General features: G+C 37.0%; 1 protein-coding gene across 16 annotated transcripts in view; it reads left to right on the forward strand.

Annotated features, from left to right (window-relative positions):
• The window catches only part of ptprfa (protein tyrosine phosphatase receptor type Fa), a 216,177-nt gene that overhangs the window by 39,920 nt on the left and 150,540 nt on the right, over positions 1-25,717 (forward strand). For 5 of the 16 annotated variants that reach the window (XM_083568474.1, XM_083568489.1, XM_083568477.1 and 2 more), the window contains exon 1: positions 5,635-5,906. The exons of 10 other annotated variants lie outside the window; for them this stretch is intronic. The gene's annotated coding sequence lies outside the window, so the exon portion shown is untranslated. Of the gene's footprint in view, positions 1-5,610; positions 5,907-25,717 lie in introns of those variants that run through there. One more of the 16 variants, XM_083568487.1, reaches the window with a different exon arrangement.

Consider the following 25,717-nt stretch of genomic DNA (forward strand, 5'->3'; position numbering starts at 1 on the left):
GCTCCATCAATACGCCCTGATCCCTTCATGTCTTTCCAGCCGTGTGTGTAGAGCAGGCCCGAGCATGCCGCATACAGGCGTATGAAATAGTTGAAATCTTAGACCTACTGGAGAATGAGACACGTCCAAGCCCACCTACAATGGTGCCGTATCTGCTAACACCCAAAGCGCTAAAAAATATAACTAGAGATTTTCTTTCATAGAAATTGCAAATTATTGATTTTTTTCTAATAGTAGTGGGTAAAGATAAGTCGATCTGGGTTATAAAAGGTTTTTTTTGCCTCTTAGAAGTGTCTGTCTCATTAAAGAAAAGTTATAGCAATAGATGGTGAAAAGAAATTGCAAAGATGGATTGAAAAAGAAATACTGGGATCAAGTAAGTAAAGAGAAATAGAAAAACAAAGACAAGGAAAGAATATCCGTCCCTTTTTGTTTGTTTGTTTTTTTTTTTCTCCTTTTTTTTTTTAATGACTATTTTCCCCAAAGGAAGAAAAAAATCTAGTAGCTTATCAGCAAATGACATTTAAGGAAGAAATGCACACTATTTTTAGACAAACCTTTCGATGTTTTGTTGGTGTGGTAATTTATCTGGAATCTGACATGGCAGTTACTGACAAGAACACAGCATTTGTCTTGTTTCATACACTCTGCACTTTACTTCCTAAAGTAACCTGCAGCTGTTGCAGATGGATGCTTGGTCAGCTTATCATTTAAACTGTGGGCACATTTACTTTACAGAAGAGGAAATGGAATTAATCAACTCCTAGGTATTCTTTGCTTAGCCTTCATTGCATCCACACATTATGATCATTGCCTTCTTTACTATCTCATGCCCAAATAAAATATGCGTAATGCGAACTTTGCCTAATATTTATAAGAAAATATGTATTTTCATTAAGCCGATTTTTTTTTTTTCTGATGCTCTGAACAGCACATACAGCATTTTTATCTTTGTTTACACATCTCTGTTTCAGTACAATATAAGTGGCTATTTTCAACCATGTCATCATGCAAAAAAAATAAATTGTGCTTATTAATTGCAATTTTGGAATCTGCTGGACTAATAATTGTGAACGATTAATTTTTTTTCATAAATAAAGTTTTCCTATATTTTTTGTGTGTGTATATATATATATATATATATATATATATATATATATATATATATATATATATATATATATATATACATACATACATACACAGTGTTGGGCAGTAACGCGTTACTTTTTACAGTAACTAATACTGTAACGCGTTACTTTTAAAAATAAAGTTACTTCGTTACCGTTACCGTATGATTCGTTACCTGTTACTTTTTTAAATGAATTAATTTCGGCTGAAGTGTAGACTACAGTCTAACTTGCTTACAGCAGCGTCGCATTGTGGGATCTGTGGATAAACCACTGTAAACAGGAAAAGAAGCACTGTAGGATTGGTGGATGAACCACTGTAAACACGAAGAAGACGCACTGTCGGCGTGTCTCCGTTTATTCAGGTCTGTGCGGCAGTAATGGCGAGTCGAGGCGAGAGCAAGACGAGTTTCTCAAAGTGGAAATATGCTCATTATTTCACTTTAGTTGAGTATAAAGACAAAAACTTTTAAGTCAAATGTAAGTTGTGTCTTTCTGGCTCAAAGCTCGTATCTACTGCGATAAACAGTAAACAGCAACTCCAATCTGTTGAAGCTCCTCCAGGAATTCCATGCTAGAAGCTAGTAGCTAACCCGGTGTTCTGTTCTACATTGTTGATAGTTTTAATACTTCAGCTGTGAAAGAAACATTTTTAAGAGCTCAACACAACAGCAGAAGCCACTTTAGTTTTTGATTGTGAATATATTATTCAGCTTGTTTTGTTATTTATTTCAGAAATCCTTATGATATATTCAGTTTGTGCTGCTCTGACTTTAATAAAATAGTGTTTAAAAATTACTTTGTGTTTAAGTCAGTTTTGTGTTTGTATAGATCATAACGCATAAAAGGGCATTAATGGGAACATTAAAGAAGGTTTTTTTAAAAAGTAACTAAAAGTTACTTTTAACAGTAACGCACTTTTTTGGTGTAATTAATCAACAAAGTAACTGTTACTTTTTAAATGAAGTAATGAGTAACTGTAACTAGTTACTATTTTTTAGTAACGAGCACAACACTATGTGTGTGTGTGTGTGTGTGTGTGTGATATATATATATATATATATATATATATATATATATATATATAATTTTTTTTTTTTTTTACTGCTTTTGCTCTTTATTTTACATCATGCTGCAGTCAAAATATCTTACACACACACACTATATAGTTTTTTTTATAGGTTATATTAGATATATATTGTGTATATATAATTATAAGCTCAGAAAAGATGTATAGAACCATTATACCAGAGTGCCAGTCACCCCTGAGGTTTTTGTGCTGTGCTGTTGTGTTGATTAGATTTTCTCCCAGTATATGGTAGACTATATTGGGTGAATGATGCTTGAAGGATGAAGACAGACATGACCTTTAAAAGTAATTTTTCCATTTTAATGTAAATACACTGGGCCCAAATAATTACATTAATACACAACATTGGCAGCTTCCACAAAAATCTTCATCAATTAAACCCTGTATGGATATTTTGGAAACTGAGTTTTCTATATGAATAGCAGCCAGGCGTGTCATTAGACGCAGAAAATGCTCTATGTATGACCTTCTTACACTGTATATTTAGCACTCACTGGAGTGTGATCCCGAGGAACCAAACAAATAACTCTTGGAAGAAAGTGTTTACTTTCATGCAGACAGGAGCGGGCAGTCAGATCTGAAGATAGGGCATGTTCAATAACACAGGAGCCTACTGGACTGGATGAGACCCAAATCCTCTAGCAATCTTGGTTTGTTGTCTGTGATGGTGTCGATGTTCCAGGAAGAGAGTTCATGTTTTTCTGTTGACTCACACCTTTAAGGTTGAGCTAAATGAGCTTAATGTGAAATTAATTATATTTATTGTTAATATATACTTTTCCATTGTTTGTGTGCTCTTAATTATACCAGCTGTCACAGTTGTAAATAGAGGTGTGTCTGTGTGTGCTGCTGCCTAATCACATCAGCTCCTTAAATTTCCCTTTAAAAAGAAAAGCTTTCACTTAGACTTCATCCATATTAATCCAGTTAAATCTGACAGAAAACAGAGCTTTTTCAAAACACCCTCCCAAGTGGATGAATTTGAAAAAAGTTGCTTTCGGGTTTTAGTTTGGACAAAAAGATGGATATATTCAAAACACACAGTCACAGCCATGTGAGCCATTCTAGTCAAAACAAGTAAAAGATGGCTGCCGAAGTTGTACTGAAGTTGATTGTGTTAAGATTAATGTCGCTTTGTAGAAACTACAGATTTCATTTTTTCCAGGAGACCGAATATTTCCTTGCAGCTGTTTCAATTCAAAGAGATGGATAGGGTTTAGATGCGGACTAAAGCTTTTTACGTCTTTACACATGTTCAGTGTAGGGCATGTAAGTGCTTTCAGATGTTTCAATGTAGACGAGCAATTTTTGAAAAGCACTTGAAAACCTCAATGCAGACAGAAAGCATTTTAAAACCGAAATGCAGTTTGAATTAATGTGGATGTAGCCTTACATAAAAGATTTCTTTTCGGTCACGTTATTTTTAGACGTGATCCCATATTGTAGGGGCATTCTCACAAAGTTGACTTGAACAATATATACATTGGAATCCTTAATGCTCTCCCACATCTTGTCCTTTATATCAGCACTGTTTACTGTTACCAAGGGAATAGTTGTGCTTTGCTGTTCCTCAGCACCTGTCACGTGTAAGAAGCACAAGGTGTCTGGTGTCCATCCAACTAAATCAAGTTTATTTCAAGATTGTACGTAATTACAAATGCATTAGAAACCTAGACTTTACTTAGGATTGTAAGTTAACTGATTTTATATTATGCCAATTATACTGTTAATGCTTTAAAAATGAACGCAGATCTTATTGTGTTGGCCAATGTGCAAACATATTTAAGGTGTAGAGGGCCACAATAAAGGGGCTTTACCAATATATCCAATCACTTCTTATCACTTCAATTGATATCAGTGAAAGGTTTATTCATAGGACTGTAATAGAAAGATTATTAATGCTTTACATGGTTTATAACTTGTAATTGATACTTATTACAATAATTACAAAACAAAAAGGATTTCCTATGAACTTTTTCACTTTTTAGTGATATTGCATCACACCACCGCATCGTTGATTATGCTAATGTGATGTCCCATTGTGGTGGTCTTACATGTTTATTCATCACTCTATGATGTACGTGTGGAATTGTCTTCCACACTCTTATTTCTTGTGTTAATTTGTCCGTTTACATTCATTCCCCCACATGTGTACACCCTATTTGTAGTTTTGATTTGGCAGTAATTGTGTGCGTCATCTCTGCAGAGCTTTGCAAAACATCCCTCTTGTTTCAATTATAGATGCACTTTCTCTCTAGATTTTCTCTAGGCTCATGCAGTATCTCTGTTCAACTGTTTTAAATTTTTTGTAGGCCATCAGTCCGTCTATCCAGGACAATGAGCTGTAGTTACTTCTTAATGACACAATGCACAAATGATTTTAGTTTACATCACCATAGTGATATTACCCAGTAACCCGATGGTCTCTGTGAGTTATCCACCTTCTGTTTCTTTCGAGTATAATAGTTTTAGATGTATTCTTTGTAAACAATTTTTTACAGGTTGTTCAAAATAACAGGTAAATTGTGCATTTACAAAATTAATAGTATTTAAAGGATCTAATTTTAATAATTCATTAAATTATCTAAGATAATGAGCGTGTTTGTAATGCAGGTGAATTACAGTAAATATTTTCAGTAGTTCAGTTTGGATGTCAAGGACATTGAAATGTATTACTAAATCCAGTGGTAACCTTAGCCAACGTAAATCTGACTATCACCAAAATAAATAAAATAAATACCCAAATGAATAAACTGTGATTATTATTAATTTTACATTTGCTTACTGTTTTATTACAGGGTCATCCTCATTGGCAAAAACTGGATTTTGAAAAGACTAAAGAGTCTACATGTACTGTAGATTGATAGGTGGAAAGATTGAAAGGGTTTGGGGAAAGAAACTGCATTTGGAAATGTAAATTGTCTTGGCTTATTAAAGCGTATTAAAGGTTTTGAGATGAACTTTGAAGTGGGGAAAATTGTTTATTCTGACTATCAGTTAGATGGAAAGGTTTTATGATTTTTCTATCAGATAGAATTTCTGTATGTTTAAAGGTCAGTGAGAGTTAGTGATTTTCCAGCAGACACTACATGGTGGGTTACAATCAGTCACAAAACACACACACACACACACACACACCTTTATCTGCATTATCTTTATGACTGCTCTGCTGCAGGTCTGTCTGTCTGCCTTATTTCAAATAAACCCAAATGATTAAGTCCCGGTAACTCTAGGGGGGGACTTATCCTGGCTACACTTACCTGTGCAGGAACAGAATGAGGTTGCTCTATTCCCTGATTGGTTAAGCAGTGTAAATCCGGCCCCTTAGGGGCTAGTTGTAACTCAACACCTGAGAGAGAGAGAGAGAGAGAGAGAGAGAGAGTGTGTGTGTGTGTGTGTCTGGACTGGCCTTGTTCCCAGTCTCAGAAAGCTCACGCCTCTCCCTGGAGACACACTTTCTCTCACACAGATACACACACACACATGCACACACCCTCAGCATGTCAGGCAGGTGGATTTGATCAGCTCTCTCATTCAGACAGTGACCACCTGGAGCTCTTTATCTAGATCACGCTGGATTTTACTTTTTTTTTACTTTTTATTAAATTTTTTGGGGAAATAGCAGTGTTTCATAGTGCAGGATTTGTGGTTCTGATTAATCTTGCCATTTTCTTCCCTTTCACATGGTAAGTTTGACTTTTTCCTGTTTGTATAGTTTAAACTTTTTCTTTCTCCTTCTTTATTTCGGTCTTGTGTGTTCTTCTTGACACTTTTAAAGCGAAATGAATTGTTCTTGACTTTTCAAATCTTTTCATCTGTATATCATTCACCTTTTGCTTTAGTGTAGCGTTCAAACCATCTCAGGTTGTTTTATTGTTGCCGAAGAGAAATGACTCGGCCAAAGGGCTTGCGCTGGTAAAAGGGCTTCATACCCCAGAAGAGTTAGAGTTCATGCTTTTGTTACTGCTATTTTAGGGTAGATTTGTGCTGCGGTTCAAATCTACATATTTCCAAACCTCGCTTTCATACTGATGAGTTTGTGGAGAGAGAACTTTTTTCTTTTTAAAAGAAAAGGCAAGTTTCTCCTGACGTGCTCTTTTCATTCACTGCCTCAATGCTGAACCTCTCACTGCCTTGGTCTTTCACATCTCTGACCTTTTCTCTATTTTCTCTGATATCTTATCATTTCTTGGCACTTTTAAAGCCAAATTGTTTAGCAGACCACTTTCCTGTCCTTTCAGCTTTTTTTGTGGCCGCCAAATTCTGATGGGCAAGATGTCTCAGGTCATTTTATTGTCACTGAAATGAAATGCCGTGACTTGAGGCAGAGAGAGAGCCCCTTTTGCTATAGGTTTTTTTTTTTTTGTATTTTTGTATTTATTTATTTTTTTGCTTTTGGTTTTTAAATGAATAGCCTGCAGGGAACACACACACACACGCGCACACCCACACACCTACAGTAAAATGCTGTAAAAGTTGCCAGTAGTATTACAATTCACCTGCAGTGTGTATCTTCCATCTTGTGCTTCTCTCTGTGGTAATCCTTTTCAAGTTGATCATTTGACTTGAAGTTTTAATGTCTTTCCACAGAGAATCTGAACAGTATGCATCATAATTAACTATATCTCAATTATCTCTAATTGTTTCTTGTCATTGTAAAATACTTGCATCATGGATCGTCTATTGTTGAATAAATGTGCATATGCAATGAATAAAAATGTAAATAAAGTTTTAGATTTTCCCAGAATGCTATTTGATGATGGGTTTGATCATTGAAGGAGGTTTTTTTTTCATTAAAAATGTTTTGAATTCACTGAATACAAGCAGTTAGGGGTTTATTACTATAGGTTTTTTTTTTTTTTTCTAATTCAGCTCTTCCACTAATACTGAGGATATTAATTTTTCTTTGTCCACTCTCCCTACAGCAAGATATCACCTGTTCAGATTTTGACTTATTTGTCTTTAGGGTGAATTTTCTTGTTGTTTTTTTTCCCTTTATACTAGTGAGGAGAAATAAAGTGAATGCAACAGCATAATTTGGATTGCAAGATATAATCATGAAATAAAAACTACAGACCTGTGTAGGGAGTGACAAGTCACGTAAAAGAGAAAATGATGACGGTTACATACAGTTGAAAGTACGTTCGAATGTTGTGAGCTTTACGAACACGTTAATGCACTTACTGATAGTTGACAATGGAAACATTTCAGGTTTTTGTGCGTGCCAAAATCATCAGAGGTGAAGCGCTTTGAATGTTTACTCCCACCGAAATGTCTTTTGGGGTGAAGTCGGCATGAAAGTTTGTGCATGTTCTGTATGTATGTATGTATGAGAGTCTATGTGAATGGTGCTGTGCGTGACAGTGTGTGAACAGGAGTGTGTATAGGAAAGAGACCCTCCATCTCTGGGGAGTGATTCCATTTCACAGAGGCTTATGTCTTTCAACAATGTCTTTGTCTCTCCTAATCCTGCAGACCTGCACTCACCATTTAGCAGTCTCTCTCTCTCTCTCTCTCTCTCTCTCTCTTTCTCTCTCTCTCTCTCTCTCTCTCTCTCTCCCCCCCCCCCCCTTAAACTTCCCCTCCTCTCACTGTTTTTCTCGCTCTTTTGTCTCTCACTCTGTCTCACATGTCCCCACACCCCACACATGCAGGTTGCTTTCATTTATTGCAATGGAATCATCGGCTGAAAAGACAGAGCAGTAAGACGTGTATGTGTGGGTGTTCAATGGTCAAGGAGAATGAAAGGTTTAGGGTCAGGCTCGTATAACCCCTTCTACTCCCCCATTGCCCTTTTCTTAGTATTTGAGCCGATAAAGTCAGTCGAGGTTGTCACTAAAGGTCATGACCTAGCTGGGCTTTTTAGCTCCACTAATATTAACTTCTCTTTCAAGCACAGTCACAGTGAATGATTCATATAACCTCAGTTTCCTTAGAAATCTGTCTGTTTGCTGGCTAAACATGATCAATAAACAAAAGTGAATTTGCTTTCGCTCTGTGCTAGTTAAGAACAGGTGATATAGCAACAATTATCCAGACATCCATGACCAACAAAGAAGACAGTCCCAGTATATGTATTAATGTTGCTTATCTGATTTATCAGGAGGGTGTTGATTCTTTAAGGAAAGCTAGATCTATGCTGAAATGACACACATCACATCACAGCTTGAAATGAACATTTTATTATACTAATACTTTACTAATATATTATTAGTTCTAGTAACTCATTCGCAGGGACTTGTATGGTGGATGATCCACTTAATCCGAGCGTAATAAAACATGCTGTTGTGTAGCAAATAAAATTGTATAATAATTGATATGGTGAAGATTTCTGTGAACATTTATTTAACGGTTAGGGAAGCCATGTCGGCTGTCATCTCATCGATTTGTAACAGGCAGTAGATTTTCCATCGCAGGAGAGGTTTCAGGATTTCACACGGTTTAAGGTTTCTTGGTAACACAACAAGCTGCGATTTGTATTTTTTATTATTTTTTTGGCTGGAAATGAAACAAAGTGTAGATGTGTGGAAAAATATTTTAAAATACATTATATTTAAAATGTTGTTTCACACTAACTTGTTACATGTCACTGTTCCACAATAATTTTCTAATGTAATCTGAAAAATTTATCATAGCCCTGAATGTTCTTTATATTTTCTTATCTTATACCCATATGCTAGAAAGGCAACTGCTATTTCTGGAATTACATTGCACAATAAGTTATATATATTTTGGCTGAGCTTGTAGTTTCCCCATAGTCATATTCCCCATAATATTGAACCATACCACCCTGACACACACACATACATGGTGCAGAAGTTAAAATGGATCAGATTTTCTCTCACTTGTAAGCCACTTTGAATAAAAGCATCTGGCCATTCAATTCAGAAGCCACAAGACGGGGCCTCCTCCCTCCTAAAGGCATCACATGGGACCTTAATAGAGGTGGCCGAGTGGGTTGGACACAGGAATGAGCATGTCCACAGACTGGTATGTCTGCTTGGGTGCCTTCTTGCTCACACACACACACACACACACACACTAAAATAGGGTTGTCACAGTAATCTATTAACAGGAGTGTTTAGAGCAAGAGTTTACAGCTTAGTATCCCAAAAGTATCTTAACTAGGACAGAGAGAGCGTTCAATGTGAAGCCTCAAGAATAGAAAACAAATCGTAATCATTTTGTGAGGCTGGGAATCACTTATTACCAAGTACAAGCATAAGTAGACTTAATTCTAAAATGTCATGGAGTGGAGAACAGCTTCTCAATTGAATTAAGCCAGTGTTTATGCCACGGTTAATGAAAACAACCAATATGGCAGGCTGCCACGCTAAGTCAACCCCAACCTTGCTATCTGAGCTAATAATCACTCTGAAGTAAGCAACCCACTCTTCTTACCAATGCACATTATTAGCATTCTTTATCCTAAAGTCAATATTTAGCAATAGCCCCTTTGTAGGATTTAGCTCTATACACTCCGAGATAACCGTTTCAGATAGCTATCAAGTCATTGGTTAGACAATGATCAGTCAAGACAAAATGTGCAAACCAATGTTTAAAATGAGCCCTTATTATAGCAATAGCAGCACGGTTACCCACGGAGACAGAGTAGGTACTCCGAAATGTGCTTAACCCTATGTGACTTCTGGAGCCCAACAATGCTCAAGCACTCCAGCCTGCACTACAGGGTGACGGGTGTTTTGTAAGAGTGTGTTTGTTCGTGTTGAAGTAAGGCGCATTAGCATTAGCTGTCTGATTTCTTTCCAGGAAACTATGTTTTTAAATGTGGTGTTTGCTTTGTGGCTCACTGCAGTTTGCCTTCTTATTGTTTACCACAATGTTGTAATTGATTACTGTTGAAATGCAGCTTGGGTTGCTTTGCGTTTGGAAGGTGTCTTCACAACCACACACGCACACAAAAAAGAGGATTCCTCTGAAATATGGCACCATGCTTGCACTGTACATGGAGCAAACCCTGGAACGATATGCTGGGCTTTAGAAGAGCGCTGCGCTGTATTTCCACGCTCTTTGATGGCAGACTCGGAGCCTCTGAAGATGAGTTCAAAATAAATCAAATTTAATTACGCCTCTTGTGTTTCTAGTGAAAGTAGTTTGTCTAAAAGGGTCTTTACACACAAGTGAGAGATTGTGAGAAAGCCTCGGCAATGCAATAAGCTTTTAACATCATTATTCTAAACTGCTGGATTCGGTGCGCCAGTCTAAGCTCCGTTTTTCAAAAGAGCCTCTTTTGTAACTTTTGAAGAAACTTCAAAAACATTGCATCCGAAACGTTGAAGTTTTTATGGTTGCCTTTTATCTTTCTTTGTGACACAGGATGGTGCAAGTAGTCATTTCTACTCACTGCAAAAAAAACAACAACTTTGAAATGATTTTAGATTTTTTGAGCAATGTTCAAAATGGACACGCATCCATGAACATTACAAAATTCCTTTTGTTGAATCTACACTGCTAATTGGTTGTCCAATTGGGAGTCCCTGTTTTCCTATGTCAATCTCTCTCGTCCCCCCTCCCTCTCTTTCTTTTACACTCTCTCACTCTTTCTTCTTCATGTGTGACTGTTAAAGGGACAAGCGCTGACTTGCCCTCAAGTCTAATGCGTGATGGGATGTGAATTCTTTCCCTCCAAGGTGTCTTTTCTCTTTCTCAACGCTTGAACTCTTTTGCAGATTTCTGAAGCATCAAACCCTGAAGCTATGCTGTAAATTAGTAAACTATTAAGGTTTTAGTAACTCAAGGTGACTGAAGCCATCCATTTAATATCACAGGGGAGCTGAATGCATTCGGAAGAGAGGATCAGCTGCCTGGTTCTGTAAACACGATGTGAAAGATGGCTACAAGATAGCCGTGCACTTTTCAACAGGGAGGAGGGAAGGAGATCATCCCACCCACAATGAAGTTCAATCGTGCTCTCTTGGTCTACAAACAAACGTTAACTTTTAGACATAGAGTGAAACCCAAGTCAGTTTTGCCAGATTTAACACACCTTTTTTTACTCACAAGTAGGCAACTATTGTCCTCAGCTCCATATGTTTTAAGTTATTAATATTTAGAAACATATTGATTCATTCTATAGCTTAATAGGAATTATTACCAATGCGTTGTATATAATTACTGTAGAACAAGTTTAGTAGTGTTTCTGATGTGCATCTTGGTGGCACTAGTGCTTTAATAGCATTATATATAAAATTATATAAAATAATTATTAATACACACACATCCTATAAACTTTTCCTTTCTATTACAAATTGCTCCTGCCACTCTTCTCCACCCACTCCACCCTGCCTGCACTTTTTTCTTCACAATACATTCTCCATTACTTTGCACTGTTGACCCCAGGTACCTGAACTCCTCCACCTTCACCACCTCTTCTCCCTGCAATCTTATTCACACATATGTACTCTGTATTACTCCTGACTTTCATTCCCCTTCTCTCTAGCACATACCTCCACCTCTCCAGGCTTTTCTCAACCTGCTCCCTGCTCTCAACACATCACATTATCATCCGCAAACATCATAGTCCACAAAAACGCCTGTCCCACCTTGTCCGTCAACCTGTCCATCACCACTGCAAACAGAAAAGGGCTTAGAGCAGATCCTTGATGCTATCCAACCTCCACCATGAACCAGTCTGTCGTTCCTACTGCATATTTTACTGCTGTCACGATGTCTTTATACATGTCCTGCACCACCCTCACATACTTCTCTGACATACCTGACTTCCTCATACAATACCACAACTCCTCTCTCTGCACTCTGTCGTACTCTTCCTTTAAATCCACAAACACACAATGCAACTCCTTCTGACCTTCTCTTTACTTCATCAACATTCTCAAAGCAAATAATATGTCTGTGGTGCTCTTCCTCTGCATGAAACCATACTGTTGCTTACAGATGGTCACCTCTTCTCTCAGCCTGGCTTCCACTACTCTTTCCCATAACTTCAGGGTGTGACTGATCAACTTTATTTCCCTCTAGTTACTGCAGGTCTGCACATCTCCCTTATTCTTAAAGATCTGTACCAGCACACTCCTTCTCCATTCCTCAGGCATCCTCCAACCTTCCAAAATATTGTTAAACAATCTGGCACAGCATACATCTACCGGTAGGTCATTTGGTCCAAACGACTTCCTGTTTCACCATTTCCACAACATCATCCAATCTTCTTTCTCTCTCATTTTCCTCATTCATCATGACATTTTATATATATATATATTTCCTTAGAGTTAACAAGTATAAAACTTCAGTTACAATCAAAACCACATACTACCAAGTTTTTACCAGTTAACCATGACTGAGTTAAAAGGTCCAAATCGACACTTGGGAGCCTCATACAAATATTTTGAATAATCCCCTGGACAAAGTGTCAAAAGCAAACCTGAAACCATGAGGAAAGTTTGAGCACAGTCATGATCATGCTTACCTCAGTCTTGATCATGGTACACTGGATGTCTAAGTTCCTGCACATGAAATTTAAGGCTCTGAATCTCAGTAATTTCCTGAAACAGTATAGCCCATTGCAAGCACTTCACTCATCTAAACCCGGCCTACTGTTAATCCAAAGGATTAGTCACAATTCAACCGATGAAAGATGTTTTTCTTACATGTGACTGTAAACATTATGGAACCCAATACGTTAATGTTAACCTAATGTCTGCTATTCAATCCAGATCAAATATTTAAACACACATGTTTGATTTGGCCTGGTGATAGACTTGTCAAATAATGGTACAGTAAGTTCCTTGGTAATTCCTACTGGTTTTTTGTTTTGCTATAAAGAACTTGTTCTAAACACATTTATATTTTCCAATTGGGAATAAAAAATGCCTATACGAATATGGTTTATTAGGCTGAGGTTTGGTAGTGGTGGAAATCATAATTTAACAGACTTGCCTCACTAAGATGCCCCTTCAGTATCTATCTTTTTTTCATTGCCGAGTTCATTTATAAGAAGCTACCTTGAATTTAATATGAGAATTAGGCTGAGATATGGGACAGCATGTCATTTATTAAGCAATCTTCGCTCCGCAGGTAGGAGCTTGTCTTCTTCACTGGAAAAACACTCGAGTGAGGACAAGAAGCTAATCCATATTCATCCACTGGCCCTCAATGACCACATGCAAAACAGTCATTTCAGATTGTCCTTGTATTTTTTTTATTTTTTATTATTCATGTCTTCTTGTGGCATGTCTTTTTTTTTTTCTTCATAGTCTGAGGGACCACACACAGACGCACGCTCACAGCAGTAGGTTTCCGATCAAAAGCTGCCCATTCTCTGGAGAGTTTCATGCTGGGACCATCGCTCTATTGGAGAATAATTGCCTTCCTTAGCGCATAAATCAGTGACTCCCACCATTAGGGTTTTAATGAGCAGGAAGATATTGTGAAACATGCTTCTTTGTGATGAACCTTTAATTAACTAAAGTTTAAACTTTCTGTAGCATCAAGGGAATTTGTACGATTTGAAAATGGTCAGGAATTAGTGTGAATCTTTGGAGGTGTATCAGGTGGTGTTATGAAGCATCATGTATGTATGTTTCATTCATTCATTCATTTTCTCCCGCTTATCCGTAATTCGGGTCGCGGGGGCAGCAGTCTAAGCAGGCCCCCGCCTTCGACTGCTGCCCAATCTTCACAGCACCGTCCCTTACGGTCCCTCCTGCAGGTGGTGAGCCCACGGGAAGGCGGACCTTGATATTTCCCTCGTGAGGGACCCCCGGAGCATAGAGGGTTAAGGGCCTTGCTCAAGTATGTATGTTTGCATTTATTTATTTGTTTTGTTTGTAATGTCTAATTAGTATTTGTTGATTTGATATTTCTGAAGTTATAATTTCCAAACCAATGTAATTTTTTAATTACATGACTTGCTTTTATTCAAATTTTCAATTTGTGTGTTTTTGTGTCCCTGATGTAAGAAAGGACACAGTGAATTAAGAGCTAATAGTATAAAGTCCCTGTTGATCTGAAAGCTTTACATTTTAGAAATCACACCTGTTAAAATGTTTTAAAATATTTAGGTGTCACAGTTTGGTGTTGGCTTGGCTAGCCTGATAAAATTAAAGATACATTTGCTTCTGTTTGTTTTTGTTCTTTTCACTTGTAAGTGAATATTCAAAAAAGAATAAATTGCAATAAGCAAAATTAGCATCAGGAAACAATGAAATGAGAATTGGGGTGAACTAATCAAAGCGTCATCTTACGTGATGGACAAAACGTGACTGTTTACCTTTCTTGTTAATCTGTAAGGTGTCCAATTAGTTCTAGGGGATTTGAGAGTTTAACCCAATTAAATTGCTGTTTAGTTGCAACAAGTTAAGTTTTATTTTGCTGTCTGAGTCGTTTTACCGTTATGAATTAATTAAAGCACGAGCAGCGATTTTTCACCGTCATCAGTAAGGATGTAGATGACAGAGGTGGGACGCTAATGAGATGACTGATATGATGGTTGATCAGTGGAGAATGGTGCAAAATCACATCCTGCTGGGTTTGTGTGTGTGTGTGTGTCCATGTGTGTATTTAGTCGTGGCCATCTCCTCTCCTCCTACAGCTAGGTATCTTACACTTTTTGTTTCTGTACTGAATGGATAAAAGCGTGCATGTTTTTCACACGTCTTTTATCTAAAGTAATAAATATAAATACCTGCTGATGCAAGCTTGATTGCTTGCATTGTGCCTGTTGATGGATCTGATAGTGTGAGATTAAATTCGGTCTAAAGAGTAATGCGCAATCTGTTCCTGGGTCAAAGGCATAAAAGGTTTTCAAGGCAGAAAAATTAATACGCTAAACCAAAAAGAATATAGAAATTAAATTCATATCAAACATAAGATGTTGGAATTATAATAGACATATTCGGGCTGAATAGACTATTATTATTATTATTATTATTATTACTATTTTATTATGTGAGGAGTGTCAGTAGTTTGAGTACAGTTTCTGTTGACCAACAGAAATAATATTTGGGTCAGTTTAATCCAGTGATGCTGAGGGTATAGTTTTTGAGCCTTTAGCTTCCTCAATTTATTGTCTGGTGTATTAATTAGCACTAAAATTGAATCATCCATGAATCAACAGAGGATAATTACATTCATCATTCTAGATTCTGGATTCTGGACACTTTGCACACTAAATTTTCTCATCTTTTGTTCAGCTCTAATGAACATGAAAAGATGACTCTTTATTTAGCTGTCATTTTTTCCATAATATTAGCGCATAAAATAAACACTGCAGGCTGCATGTGCTTCCCTTCACATCCTGGTTTCCTTAAATCTTCTGTGAGGTGGATTGAATGTGCTAAACTGCCCATAACTGTAAATAAGTGTGTAAATCTGTGTACACTGCTATAGATGCCCAGGGTGTATTAATATTAAATTGTATCAGGCTTTTCTTATACACTGCAAACATGCCCAGATTAAAGGGTTGCTAAAGACGAATGAATAGAAACTCATATAAACTCTGTTGCAATTATAACAGCCCAATATCTCAAATATGACAGGAATTCTATTTTTAATATTTCCCATATCGAGATGTATGGCATTATGGTCAAATTTTCTCACCTTTAAAACAGTTAGTGAGAGCTGTGCACTCAAGATGTGATAGCTGTGTTGTGTCTTAGAAACACTTTGAAGTGTGTTAGTGTGAATTGGTGTGAAAATTGGTCCGCCATGTCTTCACAAGCCTGATGTTGGTCACGGGAGTTCAAGACCTGACAATCTGTGTTTGTGCAGAAAGCTATAGCAATTCTGCGATGGCAGATATGATTAATTAGAGTTTAAATCTCCTCGACTGGAATAGACGGGCACATAGGGCCACCACCCCTCTTTTACTCAGATCAACACAGACAGAGAATACAGAGAAGTCTATAGATTTGTACGATCATGTTAAGGAATGTGACTTCATATTTTTATCAGTACATTATCGGCATAGCTTAAATTAGGCTAAATATCACACCAGATCACATCAGCTTTATCAGTCAGAATAAACATGCATAACAAATACAGTAGGCTTGAAAAAAAACCCAAGAATAAAATGCAAAACTATAGAATTGATACTGGAATAGTTTTTAAAGCTTTGTTGATTATGGCATTAAATTCTGGGGCATCCTGAAGGAAAAATATATTTTCAGTGTCACTTTTCACTGAAAACAATGCAGTTCCTACTCTTCCTGCTTCATTGTTGACTATGCTAAGCCTTTATCAAACTTTTAACAGTGATATAACATTTATTATTTATCAAGTGATATACAAGCAGTTTACATTTACCCATTTAATCTGCAGTGGATGTTGATTTGTTGGAAAATGATTTCCCTTGTTTTTCCTCATCACTGGAGTGCTTTGCTTTGGGAAGTGGTAGCTCAATGGCCGGGGGTTCAAGCCCCATTATCACCAAGCTGCCCCTCTTGGGCCCTTGAGCAAGGCTCTTAACCCTCTGTGCTCTAGAGACTCTGTAAAATGGCTGATCCTGCGCTCTGGCTCCAGCGTCCTAACATTGCTGAGATATGTGAAGAAATTCCACTGTGATTTGATGAGTAAAAAGTGCCTGTACCTTCAAGGCTATATCTTTTTCTACTTTTCTAATTAGAATTATGAAAGTAGTACATCTTTTAATGCTTTAATCTTAAAGCTAATAAAAGTTATGGGTGGTCCTTATAAAATCTATTATGACCAAATGTAGACAATTATATTCACATTACTGTGTAATAAAGACACACGTATAGCCATGCAACTAATGTCATGTTTTTGGGATGTGAGAGAAAACTGGAAAACCGACAGAATTGGGAGAACATACAAAACTCCATAAAAACAGTAATCCAAGCTCAGGTTTGAAACTGAGTTTGTGTGTGCTCTGTCTTTAACCTCAGAAACACTTTATATATAAAATGCCTGTTCATTTCTGAAAATGTGAGTGCAAATTTAGCCATATATCAGTGTGCATTGCATATAACGAATGTTTGCTTGTTGCATATGAATTTTTGTGTGTGTGCACGCATGTAGAACATGGAAATAGTCATCTCCAGAGCAATCTACAATTTTGAGACCTTAAACTGTCAACTTGCCAAATTATGTACAAAATTACAGGCAGTTCATTGAATTTTAAATATTCAAAGGTGCTAGCAAAATAACAGGTACTATGACAGTTAGTGATCATTTTCTTTCACTCAGTCTCTGGTGTGCTGTTAGAGGAAAAGAAGCAGCCAAATCTCAGTGATGTTAGTTTGAAATTGTAGGCGTATTGTTGTTTTCTAAAGCCTGTCATCTAAAGTGTTGAGTTTGTCCATTATTCCCCCTTCCCTCCTACTGCCATATTGTTTTTGCATTCATACATCATGTACAAGCCTACAATACCATTATCTAAGCTCATAGATTTTCTTCTCATGATAGGCATAAACCTTGGATTCAATGCAGCTGAAGCACTTCAATATTTCATATTTTAAAATCCTAAATTCAATGCTGCACTTTTGATATTCTGTACTTTCTCACACCAGCAATAATGAGATATGGCAAAGGGTCTGGAACACTAATGTAGCATTAGGCCTGGCTGTTTAACGTCTGTGTCTTCAAAAGCATACTAGTGTATTAAATAGTATTAGTTTTCTCTCTTTCAGACTCTAGTAGAGTAGAGATGCACTGCATGGATATTGTTTATTGGGATAATTTCCCAAAAGAATTCATATTTGTGAGAAGGCATCGGATTTTTGGTGCCCAATGTTGCATTAATTATGTTGTATTAGATATGTAATATTAACTTCCAATTTTTTCCAGTGGTGGACTGTAACAAAGTAAAAGTAGTAGCTGTTTTTGCTTACTAAAGTATTTCTATTTGTGGAGACGTTCCTTTTAATTTATGGGTGGATAAAAACTAAACTGGTCAAGCACGCAGCAAGCCACCAATCAGAGTAGAGCACACACTCAGTTTTAAACTTGTTTTGATTCTCGCTTGGTTGTATCTAATTAGCACAAATGTAGAGTTCAGCATCAGGGTTAGGGTTAGGGTAAGCAGCTAGCAAAACATTTATATATAATGTAATAATACAGAGTAATAAATGATGGAAAAATCTCCTGACTCTAGCTTGCCACGACACCCATGCCCTTAAGTAGTTGAAAATAATGTTTTGGGTTATTGGTAATTTTATTAGATATCAATCAGTTTTTGACTCATTATGTTCTAGTAATAAATTGGCGTGCTGAAAGTAACATTAGTCTTGTCACATAAACCGTGTTGGTTAAGTAAGAGTCTTGTGATAAAAATGATAATAGGAACATTTATAGCCCTAATAAACCCAAGTACTTTGGATACATAAATACATTTAAAGGCAAAAACCTTTTAACTTTTACTTAAGTGAAAGTTGAGAGCACTTTTAGTGGAGTAATATTTTACTGAGTGTATCTCTACTTTTAATCAAGTACATGGTTTGTCTACTTCGTCTGCCACTGATTTTTTTCATAGTGGCTCTATGGTCAAATGTGTAGGCTCATGCATGTAATATGCATGTAATGCCACTCTCTCCAAGGACATGCAGCTTCTACATCTTCACTAAGTAGTGTGGCTGAGATCTTTGCCTGTTTTAGGCTTCACAGAAGATTGGAGGTGGTTTAAATCACACAGCACATACAGCGGTAATGATCAGTTGTCCACAATTTTATGGTGATATATGGTGTGTCTACATATATGTGTGTTTTTGTGTCTGTGTGGATAGCCCGAAATGTGCAGAAGCATGACTAGCTCAGCGCTTTTATCACTGTAGTAAGAATTCTGCTGAATTGATATGCTCTAGACTCCCTATTAAAGCGTTGCATTGCGCACTACATTAACTCTGGGGATTAGGAGCCAAGTGAAGTGCACTCCCATCTTGCCTTAGCGCTCAGCTTGGTTAGAAACTCATCAGGGTGAAACACTCCCACCAATTGGAATGGCACTCTCCTGCTGACTATCGATTAACGCCTACTAACTCCTTCACTTCCTTGTGCTTTTGTGAACTAATCCACACTAAAATAATGGTCCACACTCTGAATGCTGTTATAGGAACGAATTTTCAGCTCAAGTTAAAAGCTTACTAATACTCACATCAAGTTAAGGGATACCTTTTACATTTATCCCATTCACCTAATATTCATTTTGTAATGAAATAATGTTAAGAAGTCTTTTTGTCTAATGTACATTATGACTCCTAGGAGTGTGTGAATGTGGGCTTGTTGTATAATTGCAATACTGGATTGTCCTCTGTATACGTGTTAAGTTGCATACATGTCCTGCATGTTAAACATTTCAGTGAAGTTATCCACTTGTAAGAAACTTGAGAACAGGCCATAAATAAGATTTCATTGCCATTAATTATGTATTAGGTCCGATTTTACTCAAGCCACTTCAGTTTGTGGTGGGTTATATAATTTCTCTCCTTTATCACTAGCTATGGCCGTCAGCAAAATGGCTGCCCTGGAGCTAAGCTCAAGTAGAAAGCAGCTGTGTTTGAAGAGCTATACTGCTTGTAGCAATTTTGGCTGAGACTTGTTATAGTGTCTGCCAGTGCTTAAGTGCATTTTGTGACCCAATTCGAATGTACTTTATTTGCAGTGTTAAATAATTTCCCCTGCATGACACTGTGCTGCACTTATTGTAAAGAATCCTTCTCTCTCATACATATATATATATATATATATATATATATATATATATATATATATATATATATATAATATATAAATATAAATATAAATAATTTGTATGTTTCTCTTATTTTTCTCTTGCTGCAATGAGAACTCACTGGGCTGGATTAATGGCATCCCAGAGTGCTTCTTTAATTGACTAACTTTTCAGAGCCCATCTCTTGTTCTGTGGTGATTTAGCATTTACTTTCCCACTGAGAAAGCAGATTTGCCTTTATATCACGGTTAGACAGACTCACACACACACACACACACACACACTGCATCATAAGACCCTTTCCCCATCCAACAGAACAGATAATGTGCATTAAAAGTACCGTCTCCCTGTCACACTGTGATTACGCATTTTGAATTCCCTTTAGAGAAAACCACATTGTTGTGCTCGAGTGTGCACACTTTTTTCCACTACACTGGCACACCCATCAAAGTACACAGCCCCCAAATGCTTACGTTAATAGTGATGTTTTAATGTGTGTTGTCCAAGAGAGATAGAGACAGACAAAGCTGTAATTAATTTTTGCTCCAAACTATAGCGCTTCACTGGGGAGGAACTGACTGGCCACTAGGCATCCTGAACTCTGAACCAGATCATCACACATGGCTGAATAGGTTTTATCCCACAGTGCCTCTGATTAGACAGTAAATGATGTTTGCTTGTGTACTATACGGTAAGGGAAATGTGATTTGGACTACACTAGACTAATAAGCAGAGCATTGAGTTACTATTACATATGTAGTAATTACTACAAGCTACACTAACCTATCCAAGTCTACTCAAGGTCTAATATCAAGTGAACTCTGAATGTGATTAAACTCTGGCTACTTACAGGACATGACCTGTGATTGAAGGACATTGTTTCTTTCTTTTCTTTTCTTTTCTTTTCTTTTCTTTTCTTTTCTTTTCTTTTTTTTTTTTTTTTTGCTGAACCCCTTCTAAAATTAGACGATTTTCCTGGGGGAAAAAAAAAGAGGAATGTGGGGAAAAACCCCCAAATGTATTTAGATCAGTTCTAATAATAATTGAGAAAGCACTAAATTGGTATTCAATTCCATTTTTTATGTGATTACCCACAGAAGCTTTTTGATTAAGTATTTAAAATCTACTACCTCTTTAATTTATTCCAGTCTGTCCATCTGTCTATTGGTCTAGTGCTCTATCTGTTCCAATTCCTTCTCATAATGTTTTTATTACAGTACATGTCTCTGGCCTTGGTAGAGTGGCAGTAAAAATGCAAAGAGTTCTGAGAGGAGGATCCTGCTAACACCAGTGACCACATTGGTCTAATCACTAGATTTATGAGTTTAGGGAAGCATATAAATGCTCCCCCTCTCTCTCCTGTCAGATTACATCTCCTGTCATGCTCACATTAGTCTACGGAAGAAGGAAAACTGTAGCTGGCACTTTATACTGTGATCACTGGCTGTTCTACAAATCCCCTTACAGCTGAGATCGAGTGTATGATCTAGACTCAGACAACCACTGTAGAGCTTCTGGATAACTTACAATGTTATACCCAATTCGAATGCATCAATTCATGTCTGATTTTACGCAATTGAATCATTGAAGTGAGAACTCTCTTACCAAACGCTATACGCAGTAAACCCAAAGGGTGTTTGTAATAAAGTTAATATGTTTGTGTCGTGCATCTCTTATCCTCATCTTTGTTGTTTGCACTTGCACAATATATCATCTCCGAGTCAGCACATAAGGGACTGCCAGCTAGCTGTGGCAACCTCAATGTACAGTGTTTTGTTTCTGCATTCAGAGTGTATGCTATTGCATTTCTGTGTTTTTTGTTTTTTTCTTTACAATTTTGCCAAATCAAGAGAATTTAAGTGCCATAAAGATGGTATCTGTTTAACACAGATTTCTTTTAGTATCTCTGTTCCATGTACTGTACAGTATGTCCTATAAAAAGAAAACTGTAAAAGCTGCACTCTGAGACACTGGGGATAAGTTTCCAGGTGTTCTTCCCTATCCAGCAGAGCCAGGCAGTAGTGGAAGCTGATGGTGAGCTTGACAATTGGTCATGGTCTGACATAGATCCTGTGGGACCGGAGACTTCCTGGGTGGATCTCTTGTTTTAGCTTAAGTTATAGATGTTTTAGAGCTAAAGAAGTCTTCATAATTGTTGTATATTTGCTGAATATTGGCAGGAAAGTAATGATTCTCTATAGGCTCCTATACAAACTACACAAGAAATCAAGCCTCATTTTAAGATCTGCAAACATGTTGGGTTGGACCAGTAACCAAATGCGTTTCGACCTGATGCACATTCCTCTGCTCCTCCTACCGCTTTGATTTTGCCTGAAAAGCTTGTTATTATAATGCAATTTATTTGGTAAGCTTGGTGTCTTTGCGCTACCTGCGGAACTTTAAAAGACCACTACTAAAAAAATTCAGGTATGTTGAGTTTACTCATGAAAAGTCCAGTTAGTAGTAAAAAAGGTTTACCACTTCGGTGTTGAGTTTGTTTCTAACGAGATGTTTTTCATGGGACTGCCTTCATTCGAGATCTCCCTGTACACAAAAGTGCATGCCCACCACTTCTTATACTCATTCCACTGTGATGAGCAAGGCTACTTAATTGCTGTATGTTGTGCAATAAAATGTAATAGTGTTAGAGAGCCAGGAACTGTTAAACAGCCTAATGTCTTAAATGCAGACTTGATGTTGGGCTAAGGACACTCCTGTAGCACTTTTAAGTTGTTTGTGCTTTCTGGTTTTATTTCATTGAGGGTTAATGATGCAAGATAGTTCATTAACACATTAAGGGCTACTGATGGTGTTTAGTTGTTTATCTTAGAGAGCGCATGTGTATATATCCTTGTACTGGCCATGGTACATGTTAAATGAGCTTGGTTTAATTTGGGTGACCCTGCCCTACCAGGTGTTCCAGAGCTGTGCACCCACAGTCACCAGTTATTATAATAAAAATGTGTGTTTGAACTGTAGGACTCCTTTCTTTGTCAAAATAATCTGTTGAACCTACATCGATTAAATTGGTTATGCCACCTGATTTTTAGTGCAGGTTCTTAACCCCAACTTGGCACATGGGGGAAAAAAGTCAGCATTGTGTACTTAATTCAAAATGGTATCTTAATGAGAAATCTCATTCAGCATCTTCATAAAGGTGGAATAGGTTGAGTAATCCTATTAATATTCAGGTGATGCAGGGATTCTCCATATTTGAATCACTGTGAAGTTGTAGGTTGTTAATATTGTAGTAGTGAGTGTCATATAATAATTGGTGGAAAGTCTTGTTAGATCCCCTGCTTTTGATATTGTCCTTCAGAGATTAATTGACTGTGTTGCCTCTTTGCCACAGTCTGATGCATGTTGCTATTATTTATTAACACTTGTGTGCTGAGTTCCCGAGGCTCTTCCTGTACACACCCTTAGATCAAAGTTATAAAGACACTCGTAAAATGTTGTACCACCTTCATGATGTTCGGGTTTATACAAACCAGCCAGTACTCTCGTTTTATGCCTTGGCTGTCTTTGATAGTTTGTCCTTAAGTTAAACAGCAATCACCAATTGCACACCACCCGAATTGCAGGGTGCACTTGGGTGTTTTAGTCAAACTTTCAAAAATATGCTGCAGACAGACTGTTTAGTTTTAGACATTCAATTTTGTCTCACACTGTTTCTGTTTAAAGTTTTTTTTCAATTTTTTAGTAGGAATGGTTTTCGCCTGCACCGCCATGCCAGAGTAAATGTAGATTTCCTCCTCTGTCTGTATAAGCGCTTAAGGATGGCAAGAGACAGGGCTCGAAATGCTTTAGGTTCTTTTTAGGCTGAAATGAAAAGGCATAATGCCCAAAAAATGGATGAGCACTGGTTTTGTTTTGGACTGGATAATTTCAGCAATTTTATTGCATCAGGATCCTTAGTTCTAGTCGTCTGAAATGAAAGGAAAACTACTTTATTTTGTGTAATTTTCACTCTGGATTGCACACACACATTCCACATTTGTTGCATAAATTGGGTTCCTTCTGACCATTTAACGAAAACTTTAAAACAGATTAGTTCAGATCAGGTTTTTGTGCCTACTCGTCCAAAACAGCCCAGATGTTCAGGTGATTTTGAAACACAGGCCAAAACATGGGATGCTGTCTATCTTTTTCTCACAGTCTGTATTAAAAATCATTAACTATTATGAGCTTGGCCACTATGCTCAGGAGTAGCATATCATATACTTTGAGACCTGAGCAGACGTCAGCAGTTATTCTTTGGGCAAAATGTTATTGCTGCATAACACACACAGATAGTTTGATGTCTAAAAAGCTGATTGAATAAGAATTTGGCTTGCTCTGTAAGAAATGTTCTACCGTAGTTGAACTGCTCACTAACTATTTACGACAATGTGTTTGGTCCCATGTGTCTGGTCTTCTGGGTGTTGAGCAGTCTTTGAGTCTGTAAAGTTATTGTTAGCCAGATCCCTTGCTGCTTGTTAAAGCTGACCTTAATAAGCCTTTTAAATTAGAGGTGGATGCCAGCAGAGCAGGTGCTGCTGATGTCCTCCCTTAGGAGGACGATAAAGGTGGTGATGATACTGCTTATTTTTATAACACTTGAATTCATCAAACTACAGTATATAGTAAAGCCATTCAATAATCTGCAGCCTGTCAACAACCTCATCATAAATCAGCTTATCGATTTTAACAACACTGTCAAAACAGTTTATAGTTCTTTAAAAGATAATCTTTATACAGTCAATATACAAACTATTACATTTTCTTTTTGATTATATGTAAATAGGCCAGTTCAGGGTTAATGATTTTTAGTTGATAATCTCTACACACTTCACAGATTCACCTGCTTTTTGTATTCAGTTCATTAGTCTACTTTGTATATCTTAGTTTTGTAGATCATCTTAGCACTGTGGATTTCTTTTCCTTAGCCACATCACAATTTCAAACTCAGTTCAGGTGATATATATACCATGTTGTTGAAAGATAATAAACATTGTTTGTTGTTGAGAATCTGGTAATAGGTTGCTGTGCGACAGTTCATAAAGCCAACGCCTTACTATTTTCAATGCTAAAAAAAAAAAAAACGTTCTTGGCAAGTCTGCTATCTCTGTGTACACTGACCCAAGCCTCTAACATTTCTAGGATGTGTGTAATTTTAAACAGCAGCTTATACTCTGGTCATTAATCACGCAGGGTTTAAATTAAACCATTGTCCATAAAGACACTAAAAATATGGCAGAGCATCAAAGCTTTCACATTCACCATAGGGGGGCCCATTAAATAGAATCTTGAATATGATGTAGTGCCCAACTTGTCATTGGTGTGAAATTACAAGGCAGGAACAGAATATACACAAAGTAAAATGGCAACACAACAGTTATGACACAAAACATGTAGCATCTATTGGCCTGCTAAATGAGCCAGCAGTGATATTGCTCTAGGAGGGATATAATCTTTTAATAATAACTAACAATGGCATTTTAAACAGCATGTTAGCAGTCGAATAGAGGGTATATGTTTTGTATGTGACATTGTGATTAGTTCTATACTTCATTAATTTAATTCAACCACATCCAATAAGGCATGATTGTCAAAAATGGGAGGTTGTTATTCTTCCAGATGAAGAGGCAAAGGATACAGATGTACTAGGTTTTCTTTACACTTTATATAAATTTTTTTTGCTTTTTAGACTAATCAAAAACATGTTTAATCAAAAATTGCAGTAGCACCTGTAACCAGGAAGTGTGAAAAAAATTGGTAAAAAATTGGATAAGTAATTCAGCATACAAGCAGGCGTATAGTGTGTATATCTAGAGGTGTTACATGCAGGTAGCTAAC

The sequence above is a fragment of the Silurus aristotelis genome, assembly GCF_946808225.1.
Source record: "Silurus aristotelis genome assembly, chromosome: 2".
Taxonomy (NCBI): Eukaryota; Metazoa; Chordata; class Actinopteri; order Siluriformes; family Siluridae; genus Silurus; species Silurus aristotelis.